We start from the raw sequence: 16,272 nt of genomic DNA, 5'->3' as shown, positions 1-16,272 counted from the left end.
TTAAATGTTAGACCTAATACCATAAAAACCCTAGAAGAAAACCTAGGTAATACCATTCAGGACATAGGCATGGGCAAGGACTTCATGTCTAAAACACCAAAAGCAACGGCAGCAAAAGCCAAAATTGACAAATGGGATCTCATTAAACTAAAGAGCTTCTGCACAGCAAAAGAAACTACCATCAGAGTGAACAGGCAACCTACAGAATGGGAGAAAATTTTTGCAATCTACTTATCTGACAAAGGGCTAATATCCAGAACCTACAAAGAACTCAAACAAATTTACAAGAAAAAAACAAACAACCCCATCGAAAAGTGGGCAAAGGATATGAACAGACATTTCTCAAAAGAAGACATTCATACAGCCAACAGACACATGAAAAAATGCTCATCATCACTTGCCGTCAGAGAAATGCAAATCAAAACCACAGTGAGATACCATCTCACACCAGTTAGAATGGCAATCATTAAAAAGTCAGGAAACAACAGGTGCTGGAGAGGATGTGGAAAAATAGGAAAACTTTTACACTGTTGGTGGGATTGTAAACTAGTTCAACCACCATGGAAAACAGTATGGCGATTCCTCAAGGATCTAGAACTAGAGATACCATATGACCCAGCCATCGCATTACTGGGTATATACCCAAAGGATTATAAATCATGCTGCTATAAAGACACATGCACACATATGTTTATTGCGACACTATTCACAATAGCAAAGACTTGGAATCAACCCAGATGTCCATCAGTGACAGACTGGATTAAGAAAATGTGGCACATATCCACCATGGAATACTATGCAGCCATAAAAAAGGATGAGTTCATGTCATTTGTAGGGACATGGGTGCAGCTGGAAACCATCATTCTCAGCAAACTTTCACAAGAACACAAAACCAAACACCGCATGTTCTCACTCATAGGTGGGAATTGAACAATGAGATCACTTGGACATGGGAAGGGGAACATCACACACCAGGGCCCATTATGGGGAGGGGAGGGGGGGAGGGATGGCATTGGGAGTTATAACTGATGTAAATGATGAGCTGATGGGTGCTGATGAGTTGATGGGTGCAGCACACCAACAATGCACATGTATACATATGTAACAAATCTGCACGTTGTGCACATGTACCCTAGAACTTAAAGTATAAAAAAAAAAAAAAAGAAATCCTGCAGATTTTTGTTCATTGATTTGTATCCTGAGACTTTGCTGAAGTTGTTTATCAGCTTAAGGAGTTTTGGGTCAATACTATGGGGTTTTCTGGATATAGTGTCATGTCTACAAACAGGGTTAGTCTGACTTTCTGTCTTCCTACTCACATGCTCTTTATTTCTTTCTCTTGTCTAATTGCTCTGAAAAGGATTTCCAATACTATGTTGAATAGAAGTGGTGGGAAAGAACATCCTTGTCTTGTTCCAGTTTGAAGGAGAATGCTTCCTGCTTTTGTTCACTCAGTATGGTGTTGGATGTGGGTTTGTCATAGATGGCTCTTATTATTTTGAGGTATGTCCTTCAACACCTAGTTTATTGAGAGTTTTTAATATGAAAGGATGTTGAATTTTATTGAAAGCCTTTTCTGTATGTATGGAGATAATTATGTGGTTTTTGTTTTTAGTTATGTTTATGTGATGAGTCACATTTTTAAATTTGTGTATGTTGAATCAACCTTGCATCTCAGGGATAAAGCCTAGTTTGTCATGGTGGATGAGCTTTTTGATGCACTGCTGGATTCAGTTTGCTAGTATTTTGTTGAGGACTTTTGCATCAATGTTCATCAATGATATTGGCCTGGAGTTTTCTTTTTTTGTTGTGTCTCTGCCAGATTTGGGTATCAGGATGATGTTGACCACATAGAATGAGTTAGGGAAGGATCTCTCCTTTTCAGTTCTTTGGAATATTTTCTTTAGCAATGGTACCAGCTCTTTGTAAATCTGGTAGAATTTGGCTGTTACTTTGTCTAGTCTTGGGTTACTGACTCAATTATGAAGCTCACTATTGGTCTTTTCAGAGATTTAATTTCTTCCCAGCTCAGTCTTGGGAGAGTGTGTGTGTCTAGGAATTTATCAGTTTCTTCTAGATTTTCTAGTTTATGTGTATAGAGGTATTCATGATATTCTCTAATGATTACTTGTATTTCTGTGGGGTCAGTGGTAATATCCCCTTTGTTGTTTCTAATTGTGTTTATTTGAATCTTCTCTCTTTTCTTCTTTATTAGCCTAGCTAGCAGTCTACCTATTCGACCATTTAAAAAAAAAATCAATCATTAGATTTATTAATCTTTTGAATAGTTTTAAATGTCTCAGTGTCCTTCAGTTCAGCTCTGATTTTGGTTATTTCTTGTTGTGTGCCAGCTTTGGGATATGTTTGCTTTTGGTTGTCTAATTCTTTTAGAGAATTAGGTTAGGTTGTCAAACTGAGATCTGTCTAACTTTTTGATATGGTCATTTAATGCTGTAAATTTTCTGCTTAACACTGCCTTAGCTGCGTCTATGAGATTCTGGTATGTTGTGTCTTTGTTCTCATTAGTTTTAAAGAATTTCTCAAGTTCAGACTTAATCTCATTATTTACCCAAAAGTCATTTAGGAGCACATTATTCTCCTCTGCCAGGATTCCAGAAACCAGCGGCAAGAGCGAATTACTCCTTGCCAGTTCAACTCACCCATTCCCTTGGGGTCATTGGGGGCCAGTAACGAGTTTCCCATTGTACAGTAGTCCTGTGCAGGGTTCCCAGCTTCCTCCCACTTCAGCCTAGCTTATGTGTGTTCCCTCCATCCACTCTCAGTGCCTTCCCTCTGAAGATCTGTTAGGAGTGCACCAGTTGTTTCAGTTTCTCGGTGGCAGCTGTTCCACCTGGCTGTGTCTAGTCAGCCACTTTCCCTTCTCAATCTCTTCATTTTGCATATTCGATATTAATATCAGATGTCATGTTACATTCTACACAATTATCATCTCATTTAATTTTCAACAAACACCAAAACAGCTGGTTCTGTTTTTATTTTCATTCTACATATGTGTAAGCTGAGCTCAGAGAGGTAAATGATTTTCCCAAGTCATTTAGCAAATTTGGGTGGCTGTGCTAGGTCTGAAACTCATGGATTTTGAATCACACATGAGCTGTGTTCTGTTCACATAGCATGACTCATGTCAGTCAATCAGAATACAGAAGGTTCCAGAGTATGGTTTTGGACTGTGGCATTGTTTTATTGTTTGCAGGGCTGATTTTTGCTTTTGGGACTCGATGCAGAAAGAGTAAAATAAGTCAATCCATCCATGATCACTGTCTGTGAGGTTTGCCTGATAACATCGCTTACTTCTTGAGAATTAAAGTTGCAGCCATTTGGTGAGGCAGAGGCTTTCCCTTCACACTGCCTTTCTTTTCTCTAAGGTTTGTTCTAAGAAAATGCCCATGTGGTCTCAATCAGCATTCTCCTTTGCACCTTTGGTTTAATAGGCTTCTGGCATTTGGGTGTGCCTAAAACATTGCAGTTTTTTTAACATTAAAAAACATGTATGTAAAATATAAAATGAAATAAAGACAGATAATCAATATCCATTTTTGGAACACAGTGACTAATTATAATGACACAGGCCTGTGGGGGGTTGAATGTAGCTAATCGTTAGCAGGTGTGTTTGCTGCCAGACGTCTTTCTTAGAAAGTGGAGTCCAGAAAGCTTCAGAACATCAGGAAGAAACCCAAGTGATAGGAGGTGTCACACAAGAAAGAAATCCTAGACCTTCACTGTGCAAGATAGAAGCCACTAGCTACATGTTACTGTTTGAATTCAAATGGTGAAAATTAAATAAAATAAATTCAGTTTCTCAGTCTCTGTAGTCATATTTCCAGCACTCCGTAGTCACATATGCACCAGAGGATAGCACAGAAATTGAACTGTCCCTGGGACGTTCTACTGGACAGCATGGACCAGATTGAAATAGGTACGGGATGTTGGGATGATAAGAAAGAATTAAGTTAGAATTCTAGCTCTACCATTTTTTTGCTGTGTGACCATGGCAAATGATTAATCTCACTCTCCTTCAGCATATTTTTCCATAAAATGAACAATATACTGCATAGTGCTTAGGGTTTCAATGATCCATATACTCGTTGCACTTAGCATGGTGTTTCTTCTTCTGAGAGGCCTCCCTTACCACCCTATCAAATGTGGCCACCACATCTGTTACTCTTGTTGGTACCACTCTATCATTTTTATCACAGCATTTATCATTTTGTAAAAGGACAGAGTCCTATCTATCTGTTCGTTGCTTGTCTCTGGCCACCACCCCCAATACACACATTGTGTAGTTTTTTTCCAAACACTAACCAATTCTCTAATTCTCTGACAGCAACAGAGAGGGCAACAACTCAATTCAATTCACTTCTGACATTAACTACCCAGGGTTTAAGGGCTCAGTCTTGCAAGAATGCTCCCGCTTCCAATGCAAACACAAACAAGGTGCCCAGTCTACCCACACTTCTGTCTGAGCTGGCTACAAATATGGAGGTTCCCATATGGTTTATTATAAAGGACACAACTCAGAAACACCCAAGTGAAAGAGATGGATAAGGCAAGGTTTGGGGATAGATGTGTGTGTGCGTGTGTGTGTGTGTGCGTGTGCGTGCGCGCGCGTGCGCGCTCATGCGCATGCACACACAGTGGAGGGGGAGGGAGTGGGAAGTGGGGTGGCGGGTGGAGCACAGAACTTTGGGTGTGCCACCCTCCCTCATGATGACGAGTTCTCCAACCCAGAAGTTTCATTAGACTCCTTGTTTCAGATTTTTAATGAAAGCTTCATTATGTAGGCAACATGATTGATTAAATTATTGGCCATTGGTGATTGAACTCAATTTCTAGCCCCTTTCCTCTCTCTGGAGGCTGGGGACTGAAAATTCTAACCCTCTAATCATGTGGTTGGTTTTTCTGGTGTGACCAGCCCTCATCCTGAAGCTATTTAGCTCCTTCCTTGTTCCCCTCTCACTCTCACCGTGAGTCATCTGCTTAGCATAAGCTCAGGTATGGTCAAAAGGAACTCATTATGAATAACAAAAGATACTTTTTTTTTTTTTGGACACAGGGTTTACTCTGTTACCCAGGAGTACAGTGGTGCAATCTCTGCTCACTGCAACCTCCGCCTCTCAGGTTAAGTGATTCTTCTGCTTCAGCCTTCCAAGTAGCTGGGACTACAGGTGTAAGCTGCCACGCCCAGCTAATTTTTTCTATTTTTTAGTAGAGACGGGGTTTCACCATGTTGGCCAGGTTAGTCTCGAACTCCTGACCTCAGGTCATCTGCCTGCCTTGGTCTCCCAAAGTGCTGGAATTACAGGCATGAGCTACTGCTCCCGGTGTGAATAATAAAAGATACTTTTATCATTCAAGAAACTGTGTTTTAGGATCTCTGTGCTGGGAACCAGATTAGGGACAAAGACCAAATATGTATATTATATTATAACACACACACACACACACACACACACACACACACAAAGAGTATAAACCTCATTAGAGAAGAGAACTTATCTGTCTGCATCATGGATAGTCCCTAACACAGAGTAGGTGGTCAATCAATATTTGGTAAATTAAAAAATAGTGAACCCATAATTATTTGATTGAGAGGCAATGTAATAAAAAAATTAACAAGGCCAGGTACAGTGGCTCAAGCCTGTAATCCCAGCACTTTGGGAGGCCGAGGAGGATCGTTCATCTGAGGTCAGGAGTTTGAGACCAGCCTGACCAACATGGTGAAACCCCATCTCTACTATAAATATAAAAATTAGCCAGGCATGGTGGTGGGCATCTGTAATCCCAGATACTCTGGAGGCTGCGGCAGGAGAATTGCTTGAACTTAGGAGGCGGAGGTTGCAGTGAGCCAAGATCATGCCATTGCACTCCAGCCTGGGCAACAAGAGTGAGACCCCATCTCAAAAAAAAAAAAGAAAAGAAAAGTAATGAACATGATGCTAATGAAAATAATAATAGTTATAATAATGGTCATTTTTATTGAGGATTTTCTGTGTGCCAAGTACTTATTAAATACTGAACTACATTATCACATTTAGTCTTCATGGCAATCTTATGAGGCAGTCAATACTATTATCTTAATCAACAAGGAGGAAATTGAACCTCAGAGAAGTCTAAAAACTTGCATAAATCTCATACCTTGTAAGTAGTAGAGCCAAGATTCTAACCAATTTTAATTACTTTTTCTTATTGGTACATACTATTAAAAGGGAATATACTTTTTCTACAGAGTCAGGATATTTCTTTTTTCCTTAGGTGGATGTGGAGCCTGCAGTAGAGTTTAGAAAACATTCTTCACCTTGGATTCAGGTCCCTCTAACCCCCTCATTGTTAGGACTGATGTACTGACTTGCAATTAGGCTCCTGGGATTAAAAACTAGGTTTTTGTTTATATGTCTTGTTTTTGTCAATGGATTAAGACATAATCACCCTGTAAATTATGGGATTCCCCAAACTGTCATTAGCTTTGTACTCTGAAAATCTTCCAAGTCTCTTCATTTGTGGTGAAATTAAGCTGGAGAGTCCTGTTAAATCAAATGACTATACCTGCACCATCTGTGCAGTGTCCTAGGAGATACTAAGGGACCAGTCCGCAACATGGGAGATGTCAGGTCCTGCGGTACTGATAGGCTGCATCTCCTGTAAACTCCTTGGAGCCATCCCCAACAAAGAACCCCAGGCAAAATTGCAGACCATATGCCGTGACATCAGAGTTGACTCAGAAGGCTCTGGAGCAGCGCAGAACCAGGAGTTGTGAACTCAGCAGGTTGGCAAAGGCCACTGCTAATTACCTAAGTTGTGGCTTCAGAGTCCAGCTGGGGCCAGAGCAGGTCTGATGATTTCTGGGAGACAGGTTTTGGCAGAGACAGCTTGTTCTTTCTCAATCCCCTTGGGCTGTGTCGTCTCTGCCTGGAGAAGCACTGGGGTCTGGTGGAAAGGACATTCCCTGCACATTTCTGTGGATGGGTGGAGTTAGGGACCTAGAGAGGAGAAAAACATCTATGGTAATGGTGAAAAGCTTTTCATTTTGGAAGCAAGGCTATTTGAACACATATTGGTTGACTTCTGTTCAAAAGCAAAGTTAAAAGTTACTTTTCTTCAAAGGAAATTTTTACAGTTCAATTTTTTTCTTAGAAATAATAAAATAAGCCTTATTTAGGGATTGTTATGTGCCAGGTATTATTGAACATGCTTTAAATATATTAACTCAATGAAATCTTAATAGATCTATGAAATAATTACTATCATTCCCACTTACAGATGAAGGAATTATCACAAAGAGGTTAAGTGACAATTAACATTACTTTAAATCATTAGCCATCTTTCAACAGAACATTTTATTTCCTGGTTTGTTCATATGTAACTAAGAGAGATAAAAGTCTCTTGTTCTTTCTGTCTTTGTTAAACATTGTCTTCTAAGTCAATCTGATTGACTTCTTCATAGAGGTGATGTTAGCATCTCGGTCCAGGCCATTTTTCGTCGCATGGACTGTCCACTCATTATAGGGCATTTAACCTCCTTGGCTCTCACCCCCTACAGGGCAGTAGCAAATTCCTCCTGGTTATTATGACAACCAGCCCCCTCCTACTTACTCAGGAGCCCCCCAGTGGGGTTATTTCACCTCTGGTAGAGAATCACCAAGGTATCGTCTGTGCATTTGCTTTTGAGACATGTTCTTTAGTTGTTTTTAAACATGGTATAATTTTAGCCAAAAATCTTACATCAAGAGATGACATGCTCCATCTCCCTTTTGTGGCAGGTGTAGATAATACTCCACATTATATCTTATCTCCATAACCCTTTCCCCTTGAGTTTAGATCCTAGAGTCTGTGTTTTCAGCCTCAACTTCAGGAATTGGGTTCCGCCAAGAACTGAAAAAGTGTTTACAACCAGGGTCAATTTACTACAATTATGCATGAGATGCCTAGGGCCCAGCAACATGTTTTATTATTTTTTTTAAATCAGAAGAAGACATACGACTGCATATATCTGTATGTAGTCTTAATGTGTATATATATATGTGTACGTGTGTGTGTGTGTATGTGTGTGTGTGTACAGAGAAAGGAGTCACAAATGAAAGAATGTGGCTCTATTTACAAACACACCCTGGCTTTATGAGCTACTGGGAAATAATCACTAGATAGGACACAGTATCATGAATATTACTGAAATATTCAGCTTTGTTGGAACCTGCCAAGATATTCCAAATTCAATGTGTTGTTTCAGAATTCAATGCACCATGAGATTTTTCTATAGCTTTTAAAAGTACCCTGCTATTTAAAAAGTCATGCATATTTAAAAAAGCATTTTTATGACCCCATTTTCAGGTTTTTAAGCCAAGTCCATCCTTACAACCAACACATCTCAACTAATCATTAAAACAAACTGCAAAATCCAGATGGTGTCTGAGATCATCTCTCAAATCAGGCTCCCACCACCCATTTTACCCACTCTCTTCCCACCATTTATATTCTAAATTATGACATTTCTTCCTTTGTTTCAAATTTTGACTCAATACCCAACTTTAATGTCCATTTCTAGTCTTCTATAGATTTTTCATTCTTCCTGATTGTATTCGATAATTAGACATTGGAGTCCAGGTGTGGTTTCTGGCTTTATTCATCTCTGCCCTTGCAATGACTATGTCACAAATGAGTTCTTCCTGCTTTAAGATCCTTGTTCTGTGTACAGCACCCCGACCTTGGGGATCTCCTCTATTTCTCTTTCTACAAAAGGCCCCTGCGTGCTTCAAGCCTTTATTTAAAGAGAACCACTGCAGACTTTTGGGTGCTTTTGTGCGTAGCCTGATGAATTGCCTTTGTTAAAGAAGAGAGAGCCTGGAGGCTCATGTCAGCATCCCGCCAGGAATTTTTTTAGACAAACATTTTGACCAGAGTTTTATAAATTGTAGATAAAAGGATATTATAATGGTACGTTTGCACATTAGTTTCCTGAAAATAGAATGTTTTGAATTTTGTCATCCTTCTAGAAAATGTGCATTTAAATTGACATTTATGGTGAAAGTCCTGAGATGCAGCCAAACTACGAGTCTAGATTTGGAGTAGCGATCATGAGGCTACAAAGATGGGTGAGCATAGTGGGGGAATAAATCAGACATTGATACTGTGGTTGGTTGACTTGTGCTAAATGAATAAAGAAAGTAATGAGTTGTACATTGTTTTTCCTAAGGCTGATGTAAACCCCCTTTTCTCTCTTCTTATATTGGATTCTTTTGGCTCCCAGCCCAACATAAACTGTTGTCAAGGACTCTCTGAGCTGGTGATTCCTAGCTTTGCACTCCACTCCTCATCTTCAGGGCATACTTATGCTTAAGCTCCAAGGGTTGTAGTATCATAGAAGTGACTTGCAGAATAACTGGGGAATTTTCCTAAGAGGGCAAGCAGGGATTCTTACCTACGTTTTATAAATTCTTTTAGGGGACACCACGGAGGATTGTCTTTGGGGAGTCTACAAAACTCCTAAGATTCTTTGTAAAACTCATATATGTGTACTTTTGTCCTGTAGAGAAAGCCCACAACTTTCATGAGATTCTCAAAGCGGTGTGTGATACCCCCAGTTTTTGGAACAATCGGAACAGCATATGGAAGCATGCAGTGGTAGCTTAGAATTTTGAAGTTGAAGGCTGAAGTCATGTGGCCTCTCTGCCAGGCATCACGGTCTGTAAAAAGGGCAGGGGCTTTCTTACTTATTTTTGTCACCCTCCACTTTCTAGCACAGTGGCTAGACCTAGGACATTGTCACTTTATGATATATCAGCAAATTAATAGACATCTTTGCAGAAGAAAAAAGCCATTATGTATATTAAATGCACTTTGATTGCTGAAATGTGAAAAATGGTTGGTCTCAGAATTGAGAAAATACATTAGTATAAGCTTAATTATTCTTTGTTGAATGGATGAATAAATACTTGGTAACCACCATGAATAATCATAACCATATCTACCATTTCCAACGTAGTTATTATGTGCCAGGAATCTCACTAAATCTGTTACATGAATTATCTTAATTTTGGGGGTTTTGGTATTGTGTGGCAAGTACTATCATCTCAGCTTGACAAGTGAGCCAAATTGAAGCTTAAGAGAATAAAAATTTTTAAAAGATTATAGTACTCATAAGGACAGAATTTGAACTGAGGTTTGTTTGAATACAAATCTCAGTCTCTAAAGTTTGGAAGGTAAAGCCACATGAAACAGGTTTATCAACCTATCTCCAGTTTTCCCCCTATCCTCAATAAAAAATAAAATAAAATAAAATTCTTGATGTTGGCCCTGGTGATGCCTTGATTTCTTTTATATCACTCCCCTCTACCTACTGTTTCCATTGTGTCCACCCTGGGGTTAATGTAAACTTTAAGCCATAAAAATGGCTACAGGTCTGATTAGTATTAATCTCATAGAAGTGTGGCTGATGGTGTTTTTCCATAAGGGCAGAGGGGTGGTGGTTGCCTTATTAAAAAGGTCAGAGAAAACCTCTATGAGGAATACGGGTTAGCATTTGTCACATATTACTGTATATGTGTGAGAGTGTGTGTGTGTAAATGCATGTTTTCTTCACAATATGCCAGTAAACATTGGCAGCAAAATAGGTTGCCTTTTGAAATATATTGAATCTAGCAAAAAAAAAAAAAAAAAAAAAAAAAAAGAGAGAAAAATCTGGCATAGACTTGAGTCCTCAATCTCTCTCACACACTGTAGCCAATTCATTAATCAATACTTTTTCCTGGATGACTAAAGCAGAATGATGAGGTTTGTAATTTGAAGAAGAAACTGAAATAGGAACTTTTAATATCACAAGCACAAAAATATTATAGAAGTAGCAGAAGTGTTTTAGGATATAATTTGAAAGAAGGAAGAAATAAAAGGTTAATCACCATCCAAATATGTAGCCATCCACTATCTTCTTTAAGAGAGCAGGAGAGTTGAGTTGGGTAGATTTAGAAGTTCATAACCATTTGGTATTATTTCAATTTTAGTAGTTTTAAACTCCATTCTTGATCAATAGAAGCACTTTTCAGTGTGATTCTGAAATCTTGTCTTGTTTTGCCCTTAATAGGAATCTCCTAATCTCAGTTATGACAATGTGGAGTAGAATTCCTTAGTGAATCTACAGATTCTCTTAGGGCAATTCAGGTTCAATTTTGTTGGGTTATTATATTCACTCCATTCAGATTGACATGTAACTTGAATCTAATATTAAGCATATTTTTGGACTTTAACTTACTTCTTCCTGTGGAGTTGGCAAGAAGTCTGGTGAACATTAATTTTTAAATCCTGCAAAGAGAGATTTACTTTAATTGAAGCCCCTTTGGAGCTCGATCAAGTTAGAGCCATAATTTCTTAAGAACAATAGTGGTAACTTGTCAATATATATATATTTTTTAAATTGACTTTTCTTGGTTCACTTCAAAAGTTACCAAAAACAACTGCTGATATGTTCAACATACAGTAGTTTAGAAAAAAACTTTGTGCTATCCAAGGTAAAATAAAAAGATTCTGTTTAATATTCTGGTTTTAATGTGTATGTTGTGTTTATTTATTTTAAATGTGGCAGACATTTTTATAATGAAGACTTAGCATTTAAAAAAAAATTCAGTTGGCTCTTGGTGATTTATCTAAGGTAATTATCTAAAATTTAACTTAAGTAATTTCTTTCCTGAGTATAGTCCTCAACTTCTTTGTTTTTAGTTTTTTGGGGTTTTGTTGTGATGTCTTTGTTTTTATTTTTGCTCATTTATATTAATAGAGTATAGTATGGAAGCAAAAATACTATATTTGAAAGCAGAAAACTTGGGACCTCAGACGACTCATCTGATATCTGGATCTGTATTTCCCCATCTGTAAAATGGAATAAGAATTATGACACTTTCAATTTTATAGAGTCTTTATCAAGGTGAAGTAATGTATGTGGAAACTGCTTTATAAACCAACTAAAAATAAAAAAGTATATGTGTGCATGCATTTTTCCATCTGTCAAATGGAAATAATAATACCTCTTTTTAAAGTTGATATGAGGATTAAATAATTCATAGGGTTAAAGTGCTTGTATTTGCACCTGGTACATAATAAACATTTGATGAATGTCAGATAATATTATTAGTAATCTAATAATTAATTTATTAAACTTAAAGTCCAGAGAGGTCCAGTCTGGTATATTTTACAGTATAAAATAATCCATCTGAAATTGAGTGGGGCATCATGAAACCAGAACCAAACCTAGCCAAGAACCAGAATGAGAAACAAAAACGCAGAGTCAGAGAAAGACTTAAAAAAGATAAACTTCTAGTGTGTTTTGAGTATCATTTGAGGAGAAAAAAGAGATGTGTTTGAGCTTAAAATGTCTATCACATGCTTTTTTGGAAAACTATAGTTTCACTGGTTCCAACAGGTAAGTCAACTTGGACATCTTGGTGAGAACCTCAAAACTGTCAAGTTTAATTTTCAAAATCTTGGAATGACTCTTATGCAAATATAAAATAACCATGTATCAAATGTGTTTATGCTACTCATTAATTAATAAGGTAACCTGTAAGATGGCAAAGCTGGTTCAAAAGAGAATTGGAGGAATGGTGATTTAAATTTTCATATAAAATAATTTTGAACTTAAATTTGCTAATACATATGCACTGGTTAATATCATAGAGGACAATATAACTGTAACCTTTTGGTTTATCTTTTATATCAGACAGAAATCTATGATTTAACATGCCACTTCCTAAAATTTGGGCTTTATGTGAAAAGTAAGTATCAAGGACAAATTAAGGTGTGTTCTCCTTGATAATTAAACAATTCTTAGGTAAGCCTCAATAATGCCTCATATTGAAAGAACATAAAATCACCCTCTTTCCTTATTTGCAAGTTTTGGATACTTTTTTTTAATAATAGAAAGACAACAGAATGTTTTAAAGAGAATGATACAATATTCATATTTTAAGAGAATCTCTAGGCTGCTTTGGAGTAGTAGGGTTTAGGAGATCAATAGAGGAGGTAGGAAGACCTTCTAGGAGGAAATGACTTCAGTCCGTGTGAGAGATTATATTGATGTAGACTACAGTGGTAGTGGCTGAGATGAAGAGAAGTGGCCATATTTGAAATACATTTTTTAAACTAGAGCCAACAGCATTTGTTAATGGGTTGGATATAGTGTGTGAGAGATATTGAGGAGTCAAGTTGAATGCTATGTTTTTGGCTGAGACATGAGTATGTAGTGGTGAGGAACACAAATAAAGTCCCTGCCCACATGGAGCTTATAGGTTACCGGGAGATTTTTTTTTTTTAAAGCAAACACGATGTTAATCCAAATTCAAAATTGTGTAAAGTATTATAAGTAAAGTATTATAAAAAATACAAAGTGCTGAGATAGTGAAGAAAGGGTGGGATCCTACTTAATAGGTGGTGGAGGATGTCCTCACAAGCAGCCAGGGAAGTGAAAGTTGAGGAGCTAGTCATGCAGAGTCAAGGGAGAAACATTCCAGAAAAAGAAAATAGCTATACAAGTGTTCCAAGGGAGAAAGAACTCAAGTTTTAGAAACTGAAAGAAGGCTTGCATGGCTGGAACACATTGAGTGATGTGAAGAGGCGGCTAACTGAGGTCAGAAAAGTAAGCATGGTAGAGCACTGCATAACATTTTAAAGCATTTTGGTTTTATTCTTGGTACAATGAAAACAGTAGTGCAGGTGAGAAATGATGGTTGCTTGGACTAGGGAGGTAGCAGTGGAAATGGAGTGAATAGATATGGGAAATAGTTTAAGGTAGAATTCATCACTTGGATTATATTATTCAGTGGGGAGATTCCAAAGGGAATTAAGTGGGGGACTAAAATCTCTGTTGATTCCTAACTCTCTCACTAATTATGGATAGCACCTGTGAATAAAAGACTTCACTTCTCTGATTTTCAGGTTTTCATTGTATGAGTTCTAGGTTGCAAGTCATTAGGCTGTAAATGAGAGAAGTCCAATTAAAGGGAATTAACTGGCTCATGGATTCCAATAAAATGTTGAACAACAAAACTCAAGAAGGACAGGGAGCCATCTAAGCCTCAGAAACAATGAAAAGTAGGTGATCAATGATACTAGGTCTGATTCACTGACTTTTTTCTCTTTTTAAATTTTAAAATATTTAATTGAAAAGTAAAGACGGACTACATTCAAGGTGTACAACGTGATGATTTGATACACACATACATTGTGTAACGATTACCACAAATTAGTTAACACATCCATTACCACCCATGTCTCAGCTGTGATTTGAGAGCAGTCCTGCTCACAGAGACTCAAGGGAGATGTGCAGGAGGATCACTTGAGGCCAGGAGTTCAAGACCAACCTGAGCAATATAATTCGACTTCATCTCTAATTTTAAAAAATTAAATTAAACAAAGGAAAAAGCTCTGGTTGGCCCAGCTTGGGCTAGATACTTATGGTGGAATAAATTAACGGTGGCCAGAGAAGCATGAGTTCATGTAGGAATATGGCAGCTCCTATGAAATAGCTGAGGAATGGGGAGAGTGGATCCCAGAAGTGTCTGTGAAAAGGTGCTAGTGTTATTATTCTAACGTATAATCTGAGGGTGTTGGACTAGAATCAGTAGTTCATTCAGAGAACAATTACTGAGCATCTGCTATGTACTGTGTACTGAGTGCTTAAGATGTAAGCTGTCTACTGATGACTCCTCCAAAAATGAAGTTCTGCAATTCTATGAGATTTTAACAATAGAATGACAAGACAGCCAATTGTTGTCACACCTTTACATTTTAAATAATTATCTTCAGGTTTACTACTCTTTCTCCATAGTGGAAATAAGTAGTTTAAGCTCTTTGGACAAAACAAAGCTTTAGGTTCCAATGTATTATGTCTTGTCTTTTTTTTTTTTCCTAACTGATTTCTCCAGTGTTTGGAGTTTACATATCCCTAACACTAACACTATATGCAAGGCTTTCAGGATGACAAATTAGATTTGATGTTATTACTGATAAGGTTTCTCCATGTTATGCTCTGTCACTTGTTTCCAGAGCCTTACAGCTAATGTTTGAGAATCCATTCTTGTTTATACTCTAGCAAATTGCCTTAGGCACTGGAATGTAAAAGATTTTGTAAACAAAAACAAAAACAAAAACAAAAACAAAAACAAAACAAAACAAAAAAACCTGACTCTTCATTTTCTCTTTCCTTTAAATTTTATTCAACCTTAAACCTTTTTTTTTTTTTTTTCCGATTTCATTCATTTCCTTGTGTATCAAATAAATTTAAATAACATATATTGGCTTCCTCTAACTGCCTACTTGACATCTCCACTTGATTACCTGATAAAATTTTTAAACCTAATATATCCCAAGCTGAGCTAATCTTTTTCTAAGGATCTGTTCCTCCTGTGGTTATCCTTATCCAGGTAAAAGGTAATTTATCCTTCCAAGTGCTTAAGCCAATCAAGGCCTCTCTCTCCCACCTAATAACTAATTCTATCAGAAAACCCTGTTGGCTCTACTTTCAAAATATTTGTAGCATCTGACCATTTTTCACCATATCCACTGCTGGATTCAGGTTCAAGTCACTATTATCTCTCACCATTTTGTTTTTTTATTGGTCTCCTAACTGGTCTCCTGCTTCTGACATTGACTACTACGGTAAATTCTCAACAGAGTAGCAAGCAGGATGCTATTAAAACTTCGGTCAGGTCATGCCTTTCTCCTGGTAAACTTCCTTCAGTTATTTCCATTTTACTCAGGGTCCTTCAGTCATCTACAAGGCCTACAAGACACTGCAGTATCTTCCCTTTATACATTTCTGACTTCATCTCCTTCCACTCTCTCACTCTGTTCAAGTTATACATCCCTCCTTGCTGTTCCTCCAACATCCCAAGAGTACACACCCATAAGTGTCTCAGTTTTCACTTTTCCCTATTCCTGGAAAGCTCTGCCTCCTAAATATCCACAAAGCTTCATTCCTTACCCTCTTTACATCTTGATTTAAGTGTCACTATGATAGGCTGAATAATGGCCTCCAAAAGAAGCTCTGGAACCTGTAAAGATGTTATGTTACATGGCAAAGAGTGATTAAGGTTGGAGATGGATTAATATTGCTAATCCATTGACTTTAATAGGGGAAGAAGCCTGGATTTATTCCGGTGTGTTCAATGTAATTATGAGCCCTTAAAAGAAGAAGAGGGAAGTAGAAGAAGCTGCGCCAGGAGATGCAAATACAGGATAACATTCAGAGAGATGCAACACTGCTGGTTCTGA

The sequence above is a fragment of the Theropithecus gelada genome, chromosome 8 (assembly GCF_003255815.1).
Source record: "Theropithecus gelada isolate Dixy chromosome 8, Tgel_1.0, whole genome shotgun sequence".
Taxonomy (NCBI): Eukaryota; Metazoa; Chordata; class Mammalia; order Primates; family Cercopithecidae; genus Theropithecus; species Theropithecus gelada.
Note: the sequence above shows the minus strand (reverse complement) of the source record.